The sequence below is a fragment of the Lepus europaeus genome, chromosome 23 (assembly GCF_033115175.1).
Source record: "Lepus europaeus isolate LE1 chromosome 23, mLepTim1.pri, whole genome shotgun sequence".
Classification (NCBI taxonomy): Eukaryota; Metazoa; Chordata; class Mammalia; order Lagomorpha; family Leporidae; genus Lepus; species Lepus europaeus.
In genome coordinates, this window is record NC_084849.1 from 15,608,104 (window position 1) to 15,625,142 (window position 17,039).

Genomic DNA, 17,039 nt, shown 5'->3' on the forward strand with positions numbered 1-17,039 from the left:
TATTAGAGTGTCTGAATTTGGCTCCACTCCAAATTTCAACTTCCTGGTGACACACACCCTGAGAGGAGCAGTGAGGGCTCAAGGAGCTGGGTTCATGACATCCATGTGGAGACCTGGATTGTGTTTCTAGTTCCAGGTTTCTGCCTGGCTCAGCCCTGGCTGTTGCAAGCATTTGGGAATGAAATGTGGATGGAAGATCTCTCTCTGTCTGCCTCTGTCTCTGTCTCTCTCTCCCTTTCTACCTTTGAAATAAAATGAATATAAATAAATAAAACTTGGAAAAAAGTTTATTTTGGTGCAAAAATTTTGAAATTCATAATTTTTTCCCATAATATCCATTTCCCACAAACTTTATGAAGAGCTTCCATATTTATGTAGCTCGTTCAGTTTCATTATTCACGGCAGTTAAAAGTGGCAACAACAAAGTCAGAGGTTCTGGAGAGATACAAATGCAATTAGTTATCACCCAGCCTTAAAAATGAAGACATTCTGATGTATGCTACCATGTGGATGAACTATGAGGACATTATGCCAAATAAAAATAAGCCAGTCACAAAATGACAAGTATTGGATAATTCCATGTATACAGGGTACTTAGAATGGTCAAATTTCTAGAGACAGGAAGTTGAGAATGGTGGTTGCCAGGGGCTGTGGGGAGGAGAGGATGGGGGATGCTGTTTAATGGGTATCCAGGTTTCAGTTTCCCAAGATAAAGAGTTTGCAGATGGATGGTGATGAGGGTTGTTCAACCACCTGGATGTAGCTAATGCCACTGAACTGTGCACTTAAAAACTGTTTTGTGTCTTTTAGCACCACAAAAAAATGTAGTGCTTCCATGCTAATGTGTGACTTATGCTTTTAAATTTGAGCTAGTTCCTCAAAACCAATACTACATCAGCTCCTACATTTGTTCTCCTGGTACAATGGGCTTGTCCTGTGGACTTTCATTCTGCTTGAGACTCTATTATTTGGCAACATTGTATCAACTAAGCCATAAAATAGTGCAATAGAGAAGGCAGCATTTCAAAATAAAACCATAAACAACATTGTCACTACTTGTCAATTAAAAGGACAGATTTTCAATCAAGAAAATAAACACTGCATTCATGGCTGATAAAGCAATTTGATGTTGGGTTGACATCAACTTTGACAATTTCAACATACTTGGTTTTTAGAAAAAAACTGCAAGAAATAAATCTAGCTGCTGAGTGCAGTTGAACAAAAATCATTATAAGATTAGCAGTTTTCTGACCCACTTACTTAAAAAAAAAAAAAGAAAGAAAGCTGAATCATTCAATTGAGACCCCAGGGAAATGCAGATTTATACCTTTGATGTATTTCTTGGTTTTTCTTCAATTAAGTTAAATTATGTAACCAATTTTTGAGTCTGTGCCATCTCTTCTCTTAATTGGGTGATTTCTTATGTCCTCTTGCATATAAGCTTTTGCATTCTTGATTTTTTTGTAAATATAAAGGTATAATAAAACAAGCAGACAGCCTTCTATGCAATTATTTTCTGAACCCACTGGCAAGGCTGGCTTCTCTCCTTAATCCTTTTCCTTATTAGATTGGGAGTGAGTGGGTGGAGTGGGCTGTCAGGAAGAGGAGCCCAATACAGGGTGCTACAGATGGGAGTCGGGGAAGATAGGGGAAATGGTCATCTCACCTGCAGCCACGCTGGCCCCATAAAGCAGAGGTGCTGCCATTCACCTCTTTCCCTCCTGTGGTGTCAGCTACAGGCAAGCCACGGTGACAGTAGTCATTGTCCAGGGAGACCACACTCTCTAATACACAAACCCCAAATGCAGTCAGTGGCCTGTTGAAGGGCAGTGGGAGACGTGGGAGTATGTGGAAACTTAATGTCTAGAATTGCTAGCAAATGGTGAAAATAAAAAGTGCCTGAGCCTCGAGTTTTATGCTGCTGTATCCAGAAGTTTCCCCATTCTCTGAACCCTAAAACATGTACTGTGTAATTTATCATGCTTTTAATATACTGTTTAATATAATTCCAGTACTTTCTGTAAGTGTAGATATTCCTGATCATATTTTCTATTCTTTATTAAATTATAAACTGTTTGAGGGCACAGATCACGGCATATACATCTTTGTTCCACCCCCCACCCACATAATATCCATGTGATAAAGGTTCTGAATGAATGAAGAAGTTAATACAAGCCACACAGACCATTTTAATGTGTAACAAATCCAGCCTTCTGAGATCAAGGGTTTGGTTTTTTTTTTTTTGTTTTTAATATCTTATTGAATGATTATTATGTGTTGGTAATGTGCTAAGCGCTTTACACACATTACTTATTCATTGTAAAAATATATCAGTTCTGGGGCCGGTACTGTGGTGTAGCTGGTAAAGCTGCTACCTGCAGTGCCAGCATCCCACATGGGCGCCAGTTCAAGTCCCAGTTGCTCCACTTCCAATCCAGCTCTCTGCTGTGGCCTGGGAAAATAGTAGAATATGGGCCAAGCCCTTGGGCTCCTGCACCCACATGGGAGACCTGGAAAGAAGCTCCTGGCTCCTGGCTTTAGATCAGCCCACCTCTGGTCATTGCAGCCATTTGGAGAGTGAACCAGCAGATGGAAGACCTCTCTTTCTCTCTCTCTCTCTCTCTCTCTTTCTCTCTCTCTTTCTGTCTCTCTGCCTCTGCCTCTCTGTAACTCTTCCTTTAAAATAAATAAATAAATCTTAAAAAAAAAACCCACTGTAGGCCGGCGCCATGGCTCAACAGGCTAATCCTCCGCCTAGCGGCACCGGCACACCAGGTTCTAGTCCCAGTCGGGGCACCCAATTCTGTCCCGGTTACCCCTCTTCCAGACCAGCTCTCTGCTGTGTCCAGGGAGTGCAGTGGAGGATGGCCCAAGTGCTTGGGTCCTGCACTCCATGGGAGACCAGGAGAAGCACCTGGCTCCTGCCTTCGGATCAGCGTGGTGCGCCGGCCGCAGCACGCCAGCCGCGGCAGCCATTGGAGGGTGAACCAACGGCAAAGGAAGACCTTTCTCTCTGTCTCTCTCTCTCTCTCACTGTCCACTCTGCCTGTCAAAAAGTAAAAAAATAAATAAAAAATAAATAAATTTAAAAACCCACTGTATATAATATATATAAGCAGACAGCTTATATATATATATCAGTTCTTAAAATGTGGTAGCCACAGTGTTAGACCTTAAGAACCCATGCCTTAGTGGGGTGGGCATTTTGCCTAGCAGTTGAGGCCCTGATTAAGACACCCACATCCCACATCAAAGCACCTAGGTTTGAGTTCTAACTCCAGTTCCTGACTCCAGCTTCCTGCTAATGCAGACATTGGGAGCTGTCTGTGACGGCTCAAGTGATGGGGTTCCTGCCACCCACATGGGAGACCTGGATTGGGTTCCTGGCTCCCAGCTCCAATCTCATCCCAGCCTCAGACATGTGGGTATTTAGGGAACAAACCAGCGGAAGGGCGATCTCTCTCTGACTATCTTAACTCTCTGCCTCTCAAATAAATTTTAAGGATAAAAGAGACTCCATTAGTGAACAAAATTATTTACTTACCCAATGCCTGTAAGTAGTGAATTAACTCGCACGAGGTTATTCAGCTAGTAATTGGGGGAGCCTTTACTTGAAACCAGGGCTTACACTAGAAATCATGATTTTTTTTTTTTTTTATGACAGGCAGAGTGGATAGTGAGAGAGAGAGACAGAGAGAAAGGTCTTCCTTTTGCCGTTGGTTCACCCTCCAATGGCCGCTGCAGCCGGCACATTGTGCTGATCCGAAGCCAGGAGCCAGGTGCTTCTCCTGGTCTCCCATGCGGATGCAGGACCCAAGGACTTGGGCCATCCTCCACTGCCTTCCCGGGCCATAACAGAGAGCTGGGCCATCCTCCACTGCCTTCCCGGGCCATAACAGAGAGCTGGCCTGGAAGAGGGGCAACTGGGATAGAATCCGGCCCCCCAACTGGGACTAGAACCCAGTGTGCCGGCACTGCAAGGCGGAAGATTAGCCTGTTAAGCCACAGCGCCGGCCAGAAATCATGATCTTGATCACTGTATTTTCTATGGTATGAGCTATGGGTAAGCCATGGTAAGACCAGTGAATGTCCGGTTTGACTACTCTTTTATACACACACTGACAGAATCCTCCTTGAAGATAGGGACCACGTTTTCTAAAATTTTCTAAAATCCTAAATTCTCAGATAAAATTACCTGGCCCAGTCCAGGCCATTGAAGTCATTTGGGGAGTGAACCAGCAGATGGAAGATCTCTCTCTTTCTCCTCTCTCTCTCTCTCTCTCTCTTTTTTTTTTTTTTTAATTTTTGACAGGCAGAGAGAGAAAGACAGAGAGAAAGGTCTTCCTTTACCGTTGGTTCACCCTCCAATGGCCGCTGCAGTCGGCGCACCACGCTGATTTGAAGCCAGGAGCCAGGTGCTTCTCCTGGTCTCCCATGCGGGTGCAGGGCCCAAGCACTTGGGCCATCCTCCACTGCACTTCTGGGCCAGAGCAGAGAGCTGGCCTGGAAGAGGGGCAACCGGGACAGAATTGGGTGCCCCAACCGGGACTAGAACCCGGTGTGCCGGCACCGCAGGCGGAGGATTAGCCTATCGAGCCGCAGCGCCGGCCTCTCTCTCTCTCTTTCTCTCTCATTCCCTCTCTCTCTGTAACTCTGCCTTTCAAATAAATACAAAATGAGTCTTCTTGAAAAATTAATTTGTCCGTAAAGTATTTTATCATTATTTCAAAAATTTCTCAGTTATAAATTAGATTGCCAACATTTCTGTTTACTGGTGTATTATATCAACTATCTTTCCAGAATGTTTAATATACATAGATATCCCACACCTACACATCTACCCGACACAAAAAGCTAACGCCTCCCAGACCTGCAATTACATCTTGACCCTTCAGAAAAAAATAATGTTCCTCTGATCACAGGAAGAAACAAAGAAAGCCATAAAGGCTGTTTATCAACAATGGGAGGACATAAAGCCAGTATTGTGGTGAAGCGGGTTAAGCCTCTACTTGCAGTATTGGAGCAATGGTTTGAATCCTGGCTGTTCTGCTTCCAGCTGCCAATCCAGCTCCCTGCTAATACACCTTGGAAAGCAGCAGCAGATGGCCCAAGCACTTGCACTCCTGCCACCCATGTGGGAGACCCCGATGGAGTTCCTGGCTCCTTGCTCTTGGCTTTGGCCTGGCCCAGCCCCAGCCGTGAAGGCCATGGTGGGGGGTGAACTAGCAGAGGGGAGATCTCTCTGTCTGTCCTGGTGTCTTTGTCACACTGCCTTTCAAATAAATAAATAACATAAATCTTTCCTAAAGAAAAAAAAAGACGATGAAGAGGGCAGTAGCAACAACAATAACGCAAACTATGAAAAATAGATTAAAGACATTTAACCTACCTACCTGCAAATATGTTCAGTTGTCCTGGCAACCAGATGATGTCCAATTTCTATGATCAGTTTACTCTGGAATTGACAAAGAAAAAAAGGGGGAGGAAATTCACTTAAGAAACAGTGCTAGCTAGTATGAGCAGTATCAGTAGATATAAATAACTTGCCTGCCAAGAGATTAAACCGAATGTGATGCAGAAAGAACAGGATATAACAAATGTTTGGCAAATTCTTGAAATGAAATAAAACTAGGAAATGTTTCAAAATAGCTTCAGCTGAATGATATATGTAGCAAAACACATCAGCAGTGTGTCGAGGGCCAAGATCGCTGAAAAGAAGCAGGGAAATGTAAACGCACAGAAAATTAAACCACAAATCTTTCTTGGTGTGGGCATCAGTAGAAGCAAAAGTAGCCAACCTGAGTATCAAGGAATCATTTTCTGATGAGTTTGGGCAATGTTGACAGCTAAATCATTAGCAGAAGGACTGGGAGAGCAGAGAGCAATTTAGTGGTTGCTGGGAACAATTCAGCCCAAAGCAGGAGCGCTTTTTGTTTATGCGTGTGTTTGCCTGAATGGTATGGCTCTGTTAAAGGTAGGTTTTCTGGAGGGAATTCCTAACAGCAGCCACAGCACCCTTAGGCTCACATCATAACCTCTCACAGAAGGAGACCATTTATATCTTTATTGAGAAACAAAGCCCATGGTCAAATTATAGATGCCCATTCTTTTTTTTTTTTTTTTTGGACAGGCAGAGTTAGACAGTGAGAGAGAGACAGAGAGAAAGGTCTTCCTTCCGTTGGTTCAACCCCCAAATGGCCGCTACGGTTGGCACTGTGCCGATCCAAAGCCAGGAGCCAGGTGCTTCCTCCTGGTCTCTCACGTGGGTCCAGGGCCCAAGGACTTGGGCCATCCTTCACTGCCTTCCTGGGCCACAGCAGAGAGCTGGACTGGAAAAGGAGCAACCAGGATAGAATCTGGGGCCCCAACCGGGACTAGAACCCGGGTTCCAACGTCAAAGGCAGAGGATTAGCCTAGTGAGCCGCGGTGCCGGACAATGCCCATTTTTAAATCAGAGCTTCTCAACCTTGGCACTATTAACATTTGAATCCCAATCATTCTGTCTAGTGCATAGTAGGATGCTACTTAAGAAGGATCTCTGACCTCAGCCCACCAGCTGCTCGATGCACCACCATCCTCCCAGCTGGGACGACCAAAAATGTCTCTAAATGGTTCTCAATGTCCCTGGGGAATTGAGGGGTGCACCCCCCAAAATCGCTAAATCACCCCAGGTTGAGAACTACAGGTTTAAAGAATGAAGAAGTGGGGGCCAGCACTGTGGCGTAGCTGGTAAAGCCGCCGCCTGCAGTGCTGGCATCCTGTATGAGCTCTGGTTCGAGTCCCGGCTGCTCCACTCCCAGTCCAGTTCTCTGCTATGGCCTGGGAAAGCAATAGAAGATGGCCCAAGTCCTTGGGCCCCTGCACCCACATGGGAGACCCAGAAGAAGCTCCTGGCTTCTGGCTTTGGATCTGCACAGCTCTGGCCGTTGTGGCCAACTGGGGAGTGAACCAGTGGATGGAAGACCTCTCTCTGTCTCTCCTTCTCTGTGTAACTCTGACTTTCATATCAATAAATAAATCTTAAAAAAAAAAAGAATGAAGAAGTGATGAACCAATCCAACCTTTGACTAGACAGCAGGGGAAACCAAGCCCAGGTCTTGCTCAAACATACACAGCTGCTTCAGGGTAGCTCAAATCCAGGAACCCAGATTGTCACTCCAATAATTCCCCTGCATCCCAGCTTTAGTCATTGCATACCACCACCCTGATTTTTTTCATCCCCAATACCATCTGTACTACTGATTATTTTATTGGAGTTGACTTTTTTTTTAAACTTAAATTTACTTTGAGATGAAACAGGTATACAAGGGAAAAGATCAACATATGGAGCCAGCACTGTGGCACAGTGAGTAAAGCCACTGCCTGCAATGCTGGCATCCCATATGGGCGCTAGTTCAAGTCCAAGATGCTCCACTTCTGATCCAGCTCTCCTCTCTGGCCTGGGAAAGCAGTAAAAGATGGCCCATGTGCTGGGGCCCTTGCACCCACATAGGAGACCCAGAGGAAGCTCCTGGCTCCTGGCTTCGGATTGGCACAGCTCTGGCCATTGCAGCCATTTGACTTTCAAATAAATAAAATAAGTCTTTTTTTATTTTTATTTTTATTTTTTTTGACAGGCAGAGTGGCACAGGCCAAGTCTTTTTTTTTTTAAGATTTATTTTATTTATTTGAAAGAGTTACAGAGAGAGGTAGAAACAAAGGGAGGGCCAGTGGCGCGGCTCAATAGGCTAATCCTCCACCTGCGGCGCCGGCACCCCAGGTTCTAGTCCTGGTCAGGGCACTGGATTCTGTCCTTGTTGCTCCTCTTCCAGTCCAGCTCTCTGCTGTGGCCTGGGAGTACAGTGGAGGATGGCCCAGGTCCTTGGGCCCTGCACCCGCATGGGAGACCAGGAGGAAGGACCTGGCTCCTGGCTTCGGATCAGTGCGGTGCGCCAGCTGCAGTGGCCACTGGGGGGTGAACCAATGGAAAAGGAAGACCTTTCTCTCTGTTTCTCTCTCTCACTGTTCACTCTGCCTATCCAAAAAAAAAAAAAAAGAAAAGAAAAGAAAAGAAAGAAAAAGAAAAAGAAACAGAGGGAGAGGTCTTCCATCCGCTGGTTCACTCCCCAGATGGCTACACCAATCTGAAGCCAGGAGCCAGGCACTTCTTCTGGTCTCCCACATGGGTGGAGGGACCCAAGGATTTGGGCCATCTTCTACTGCTTTCCCAGGCCACAGCAGAGAGCTGGATCGGAAGAGAAGCAGCTGGGACTAGAACCAGCACTCATACGGGATGCTGGCGCTTCAGGCCAGGGCTTTAACCCACTGCGCCATAGCGCCGGCCCCAAATAAATAAGTCTTTAAAAAAAAAAAAAACCTAAACATTAGGAAAGACCACAGCATCAGAAGGAGAGAATTGTGCTCAAGTATTTTACTTATTTTATTTATTTACTTACCAAGCACTCGATGTTGTACCGACCACGGGCCAGGCTCGATTATAAGTGCCTTACATATATTAAATCTTTCTAGTCTTTTTTTTTTTTTTTTTTTTTTTTTTTTTTTTACAGGCAGAGTGGATAGTGAGAAAGAGAGACAGAAGAGAGAAAGGTCTTCCTTTTTGCCGTTGGTTCACCCTCCAATGGCCGCTGCAGCAGGTGCACTGCGCTGATCCGAAGCCAGGAGCCAGGTGCTTCTCCTGGTCTCCCATGCGGGTGCAGGGCCCAAGCACTTGGGCCATCCTCCACTGCCTTCCCGGGCCATAGAAGAGAGCTGGCCTGGAAGAGGGGCAACCAGGATAGAATCCGGCGCCCCAACCGGGACTAGAACCTGGTGTGCCGGCGCCACAAGGCAGAGGATTAGCCTGTTAAGCCACAGCGCTGGCCTAAATCTTTCTGTCTTAAGAACAACTTTATTAGGTAAGTACTATTATTATTAACATTTTATTGATAAGGAAACTGAGACACAGAGGTCCAAGGTCACCCAACTCATAAGTGGCAGAAGTGGGATTCTAGCCAGGAAGACTAGCTTGTGAGTCTACACTCTCACTTCTTTTTAAAGTTTTTTGTGTTTGTTTGTTTGTTTGTTTGTTTTACTTATTTGAAACGCAGAGTTACAGAGAGAGGGACATAGAGGAAGAGACAGAGAGAGATCTTTCACCTGCTGGTTCAATCCACAAATCCTCAACAGCAGGAGCTGGGCCAGGCAGAAACCAGAGGCCTGAAACTCCATTCAGGTCTCCTGTGTGGGTGGCAGGATCCCAAGCACTTGAACCATCTTCTGTTGCTTTCCCAGGCACATGAACAGAGAGCTAGATTGGGAATGGAGCAGCCAGAGTCCTGGCACTCATATGGGATGAGCTTATCTCTGTGAGTTCATACCCTTAGCCACTAAGAAAGTCCCACACAGAAGAGCATTAGTGTTTGTTTTGGTGTCTGGATACTTTGGTGAAGTTGAATATCACCATCTAAATAGCGGATTCGAAGTTGAAAACTGTAGTGGTCAGAAAATAATGGGAAAAAAATTAAAAGACAGCTGGACCTGGATATTTGGCTAATCCTTGGGAGCAGGGAGCGCTCACCTGGAAGAGCAAAGTTGACAGAGATAACAGTGAAAATGGAGAGAAGCTAGAGGAGAGAGAGACAGGGATTTATACTGTGTCTCTGGGTAGGGACAAATGAGGCTTCAACTCACTATCTGGGGAACAGAGAAGGTATCCTCAGAACAAGCAGGGCAGAAGATTGAGTAAAGACTGATGCTTGGGGCTGGCACTGTGGCGCAGCAGGTTAAAGCCCTGGCCTGAAGTGCTAGCATCCCACATGGGTGCCGGTTGGAGTCCTGGCTGCTCCTCTTCCGATCCAGCTCTCTGCTGTGGCCTGGGAAAGCAGTGGGCAATGGGGCAAATCCTTGGGCCCCTCCACCCATGTGGGAGACCCAGAGGAGGCTCCTGGCTTCAGATTGGCGCAGCTCCGGCCGTTGCAGCCATCTGGGGAGTAAACCAGCTGATGGAAGACCTCTCTCTCTGGCTCTACCTCTCTCTGTAACTCTTTCAAAATAAATTTAAAAAAAAAAACACTAAAAAAAAAAAAAAGACTGATGCTGATGAGCCACAGCCACCAAATTTAATATTTTTTTCTAAAACTCAATTCGAGAACCACCAGGGGTATGCACGCCACATTTTATGAAAGCTTGAGTCAACTCATCTCTCTCTCTCTATATATATATATGAAGCTCTGGATACCAGTTTAAGAATTCTTGAGACTTTCCTGTTTCCACGACTACTTCTCCACAAAGAAAACATACAACTTCACACACACATACACTTCTCACTGCTGAATGAAAATACACGCATAGAACCAGAACGGCTTCCCTCATGCGCTCTGCCAGCTCCTCCTGTCTCCTCAACACTTCACTTCTCAAAAACAAATTTTCTGGGAAATGTTTTGTCTTTTACACTTTCCAGCTTTTACAGATCAGAATGTTAATAAAAGTAAACAACTTGGGGAAGTCGGATGAGTGTTATCGTATCTGGAACTATCAGGATTTCTAAGAAGGCAAATCTCAGTTTGCCGCCCTTTGGTGATGTCACAGCACTTCTGCACAAATCCATCGTGTTGTGTTAAGTGGATTATGTTCAAGTTTATCAGAATATAGCACCTCGACCGATACAAATGCAAATATATTCAGAAGGAATATGTAAGGGGTAAAATTGGGAAGTGAAACACAACAGTGAAGAGTAAGCCTTTTGGAGTCAGGGTTGGAATATTAGCATCCTAGTGTCATGTACTAGTATATATTGGTGTTATATGCTTCCTTTAAAGGGTTATTGTGAGGATTAGATGAGAAAGTGTTACATAAAGGATGTGTAACATAATGCTAAATGTTTTTTAGCTGCTAGTATTCAGGCATGAAGCAGAATAAATGCAATAATAAGCTTCCTAGAAGTCTAAGGGCTGTCACATCTTTGCGTTGGTTGAGTTTTAAATCCAGACACTGATTTCCACGTAGGCAGGTTCATCCTGTGACCTTGGTGCTGATCTGAAAGTACTGAGTGGCTTCAACCGGCAGTTCTCAAAGCATGGTGCACTGACCCAGAAGGTCCCAAAGAACCTTCCAGAGAGGCTACCAAGAAAAACTATTTTTATCATAGTCGTGATTATAATCATTCTAATTTTATTAATAATCATAAAAATTTTCATCATGATACCAGTTGTCTCATAATGTTTCTTTTTAAATGCTTAGTTTCATTTTATTTGAAAGGAAGAAAGAGAGACACACGGGCAGATAGAGATCTTCCATCTTCTGGTTCACTGCCCAAATGCCCACAACAGCCAGGATTGAGACAGGCCAAAGACAGAACTCATTCCAGCTCTCCCATGCAGGTAGCAAGGACCCACATACTTGAACCATCATTTGCTGCCTCCCAAGATGTGCACTAGCAAGAAGCTGGATCAGAAGCAGAGTAGCCAGGGTTCAAACCAGGTACTCACTTATAGGATGCAGGCATCCCATGTGGCCACTGCACCCAACACCCCACCCCATGTCTGTTTTTGACAATGTTGACATTTTGCACTGATAGTGCAAAAACAACTGTAGGTAACACCATAAACCAAGGCAGCTGAGCCAAGGTGCACTGGTAGACATATTATTCTTTATTCTCATGTGTTCAAAGAGGGGGGAAAAGGGAATTTTTATTAAAGAAGGTTCCTGATGAGGCAATAATTATATAGTCCATACCTTTGAGCACACATCTTTTCAATAGTCCATGTGATGAAATGGGAAGTATCCACAAAGCATTTCCACTGCATACTGAAACCTGATGGGTGTCTTGAGGCAAGACACCTGTACCACCATCTGAGTTAGGAGCTGAACTAGCCATGGTTTTTCACAGGACACCATTTTTAATGGAATGAATGACTAGAAACTAGCATGATAGTTTTAGAAAAAAATTTCAAGAAAATATATTGCTTTATCTTCCGGTTTAAATGGAAACTATATCACATCCAGGTTTGGGTATTTGGCAGACATTGTCTTAGGAATTAATGAAGTAAGCCTGTCACTTCAAGCAAAGTGGTGGACAATATATGTTACTGATGATAACATTTGAATTTTTGAAAGAAAATAAGAATTTTGGAAAATTCCTGGCTGTGTCACTAAGTGTAATAGCTCCCTCCATAATACTTAAAGATTTTTATTATAAGATCAGTGGTGACATTAATGAATGTGATTCTTTCTGATAGTGCATAAAATGACATACGACAATATTTAGAAAATCTGCATAACTCAATGAACAATGCATGCCATTACAGAATCAATCATATATATGTAAAAGATGCTTTTTTTTTTTGACAGGCAGAGGTAGACAGTGAGAGAGAGAGAGACAGAGAGAAAGGTCTTCCTTCCATTGGTTCACCCCCCAAATGGCCGCTACAGCTGGCGTGCCGATCCAAAGCCAGGAGCCAGGTGCTTCCTCCTGGTCTCCCATACAGGTGCAGGGCCCAAGCACTTGGGCCATCCTCCACTGCCTTCCTGGGCCACAACAGAGAGCTGGACTGGAAGAGGAGCAATTGGGACAGAATCCAGTGCCCCAACCGGGACTAGAACCCACAGTGCTGGCACTGCAGGCGGAGGATTAGCCTAGTGAGCTGTGGCGCCGGCCAAAAGATGCATTTTTAAAATTTTTTTAAAAGAAATTATTTTATTTATTTGAAAGACAGAGTTACAGAGAGAGGTAGAGCCAGAGAGAGAGAGAGAGAGAGAGAGAGAGAGAGAGGTCTTCCATTCCACTGGCTCACTCCCCAAATGACCACAATGGCCAGAGCTGAGCTGATACGAAGCCAGGAGCCAGGAGCTTCTTCTGGATCTCCCACGTGGGTGCAGGGGCCCAAGGACTTAGGCCATCTTCTACTGCTTTCCCAGGCCATAGCAGAGAGCTGGATCAGAAGTGGGACACGAACTGGCACCCATATGGGATGCTGTGCTGCAGGCTGGGGCTTTAACCCGCAGTGTCACAGTGCTGGCCCCTAAACTGTAAGATAAATCAATGGATTTTTCTTGAAATTTTTTTCTAAAATATTTATTTATTGTCATTTATTCTAAAGATAGAGTCAGTGTAGTCTTCCATCCATTGGTTCAGTGCCCAAATGGCTGCAACATCCAGATCTGGACCAGGCTGAAGCCGAGCCAGGAACTCCACCTGGGTTCCTACATAAGTGGCAGGGGCCCAAGCACTTGGGCCATCTGTTGCCATCTTCCAGGACACATTAGCAGGAAGCTGAATGAGAAGTGGAGTAGCCAGGACTCAAACCAGTGCTCCGATATCCACCATAAGTGCAGCTTAACCTGCTGTGCCACAATGCCAGCTCCTTGGTATGGTTTTAGATTCCACATTGTAACTAACTTTTAAGAAACTATCATTTTTCAAGTTTGGGTGTAATATCATAGAAAATATCCATAGTGATCTGAAATATTAAAATATTCCCAACGACATGTCTGAGACCAGATTTTCTTTATGTGTTTCAAAGTATCACTGCATCGAATGAAAAAGTGGATATAAGAATCTAGTTTTCTACTGTTAACCCAGAGATTTGCAAAATTTAAAAATAATGCAACTCTTTGGCCAGTGCCGCAGCGTAATAGGCTAATCCTCCACCTGCGGTGCCGGCACACCGGGTTCTAGTCCCAGTCGGAGCGCCAGATTCTGTCCCGGTTGCCCCTCTTCCAGTCCAGTTCTCTGCTGTGGCCCAGGAGTGCAGTGGAGGATGGCCCAAGTGCTTGGGCCCTGCACCCGCAGGAGAAGCACCTGGCTCCTGGTTTCGGATCAGTGCGGCCATTGGGGGATGAACCAACAGAAAAGGAAGACCTTTCTCTCTGTCTCTCTCTCTCACTGCCCACTCTGCCTGTCAAAAAAAAAAAAAAAAATGCAACCCTTGTAATTTTTTAAAGATTGGGGATATATAGCTATAATTCATAGAAATGCATTATGATAACATGTAACATTCATTATAAGTTTTATTTATTTATTTATTTGACAGGTAGAGCTATAGACAGTGAGAGAGAGACAGAAAGTCTTCCTTCCATTGGTTCACTCCCCAAATGGCTGCTATGGCCGGCGTGCTGCGCCTATCAAAAGCCAGGAGCCAGGTGCTTCCTCCTGGTCTCCCATACAGGTGCAGGGCCCAAGCACTTGGGCCATCCTCCACTGCCCTCCCGGGCCACAGCAGAGAATTGGACTGGAAGAGGAGCAACTAGGACTAGAACCGGCACCCATATGAGATGCTGGCGCTTCAGGCGGAGGATTAACCAAGTGAGCCACAGCACTGGCCCTCATTATAAATAGTTTTATTTAAAAAACTTATTTAGGGACTGGTGCTGTGGCATAGTGGGTTAAGCCGCCATCTGCAGCGCTGGCATCCCATATGGGTGCCAGTTAGAGTCTTGGCTGCTCCACTTCCAATCCAACTCCCTGCTAATGTGCCTCAGAAAGCAGTGGAAGATGGCCCAAATGCTTAGGCCCCTGCACCCATGTGGGAAACCCAGATGAAGCTCTTGACTCCTAGGTTTGGTCTGGAGCAGCTCTGGCCAGCTGTTGCAGCCATCTGAGGAGTGAACCAGTGGATGAAAGATCCCTCTCCCTCTCTGTCTTCCCCTCTCTTTCTGTAACTCTGACTTTCAAACAAAGTAATTTTTAAAAAACTTATTTATATTTATTTAAAAGGCAGAGAGAGAAAGAGAGAAGCAGCAGAGATTTTTCCATCTGCTGGTTCTCTCCCAAATGTCCTCAACTGCTGAGGCTGGGTCAGACCAAAGTTAGGGGCTGGGAACTCAATCCAGGATTCCACATGAGAGCAGGGACTCAAGTATTCATCCATCACTTGCCACTGCCCAAGGGTGTCTGTTAGGAGGAAGCTGGAATTAGAAGCAGAGGTAGGACTCAAGTCCAGTCAGGAGACACAAGCAGCATCTTTACCACTGTGTCAAAATGCCCACCCCTAAGTACTTTAAGTGACTATTTTAAAATTTTTAACCTTTATTTTTAATGTGGTATAGATATCAACATCTAAACCTATGCATACTAAAGAGTTTTGAGGCTCTCAATAATTGTTGAGTGTAAATTGATTCTAAAACCAGAAAAATCTAAGAACCAAAATAAATAATAAAGAGTGTTGGAAAGCTGCATTGCTAGAATGGTCCTGTGGTCAACTGCAGAGATTCAGCTCTGGAAAAAAAAAAAAAAAAAAAAGAGGAAACCCTTCTATTTTCTGTCTCCTTTCCACACAAGTAAATAAACCCAGCCTTGAGACTCAGCCCCTTTGGGATTATAGCTGTCAGCCCCAGGGCAGTGACGTAAACACCTCAACATTCTTTAGGTTCTGGCTTTAATAGCCAATAAAAACAGAGAGAGATGGTTTGACCCATTTCAGCGCTTGGTGACTGATCCGAACAGACGAAAAGAATCAAAGTAAATCTAATACAAAAGTGAGTCACTGTCCAAGAGGAAAAGGAAATAAGGCCCGGTTCCAGCTTCCAGACGGGTTTGCCTCTGCAAACAGGGCACTCAGAGCATCACGGAGGAGGCCACAAGAGCCGAGGGCAAGTCGCCCAGCCGGCTCCTCGCCCCTTTCGATCACTGCGGGACGTTTTTCTTCTTCACTGAACCAACCCTTCTCGGCCACTAATTAGCATTTACCTTCCTGCCCACGGGCCACGTACTAAGAGAGTGAAGATAGGGACGTTTGCGACCCCTCACTCCCACAGAGGTATGATCCGGGCAGACGCCACCTGTCAGAACTCCATTTCCTCCTCTGTGGAGGAGGGAGAGGGCAGTCCAAGGAGGTCGTTCACACCAAGCGCGCGACAGCGGCCACGTTATTACGAGGGCGCTGCCTTGCGCCCTAATCCCACCCGTGAGCAGCTGTTTGCGTCATCTCTCCACAGAAGCCCCGATCCCCGAGGCCTCCGGTCGTTCATATCCCTGAGTCATCACCACCAAGATGCCGGGTTTCCCAGGTCATCCGTCTTCCTACCGCTCTCGAGAGCTCCCTCTCCTGACTGCTGAGCTCCCGCATTCCGCGACTACGAATCTCCCGGGGGCCAGGCCACCTGTCCTGGAGGAAACGCCCTCACTCCCCCTGGCCCAGAGACCACCTCGTAGGTGACAGGCAACCCTGAGCACGACAACCTGACGCGGAGCCGCGCCACGCACCTGAGGAGACAGCGAGGCTAGGGGCGGGGCCGCGCTCCAACCCCGGGCGAGAACGAGGCTGGAGGCGGGGCCACGCCCGGAGGTGCGCGTGCCAGGGGCGGGGCCACAGCGCGAGGTGGGCTCTGGGCCGGGGGCGTGGCCGCGCCCGAAGCCGTGAGGGGATGCGCCAGCCGCCTCCGCCGGCGGCGCGCGCAGCCGCACCCCTCCCGCCACCTTCCCTCCCCACCCCGGCGTGAGGCAGCGCAGGGGTTAAGGCCGCCGGCGCCACCTGGGCGCCGCTGAGGAGACTCGCGAGCCGGCGAATCCTGCGCGGGCGCGGCGAACAGGTGCCCGCGCGCGTCAGGCGCCGGCTAGGGGCGCGGCCGGAAACCCGGGGCGGGGTGCGGCCGGCCCCGTGAGCGAGAGGCAGGCAGGAAGGAGCCGGCGGGGCTGGGCGGCGCGCGATGTGGAGCCGCCGCCTCGGCCCCTGCAGCAGCCGCCGCCGTCGCCGCTGCTGCTGGGGCTGCCGCCGAGCCGAGGGACATGGAGCGCGGCTGCAGAGGGCGGCCGCCGGCAGCAGCAGCGAGCGTCGCGGCCTCAGCGGAGCGCAGCCCGCCCCGTGAGACGCTGCCCGGCCGGCGGCGGCAGCAGCGGCAGCAGCAGCAACAGGGCGGCTGAAACCCGGGCGGCGGCTTTACCTCCTCGCTACCTCCCCTCCCGCTCCGCGCCCCCCCTCAGGCGTCCCCCTCCTCAGCCTTCCCGTTCCTGCCCCCTCCGCGTCCCCCTTGCGCGCGCGAACAGCTGAGCCCGGGGGCGGGGGCGGGGGCGGGGGCGCGTGCCGCCGACGCGGGGGAGGGGCGGGCCGGCGCGCGCCGCGCCC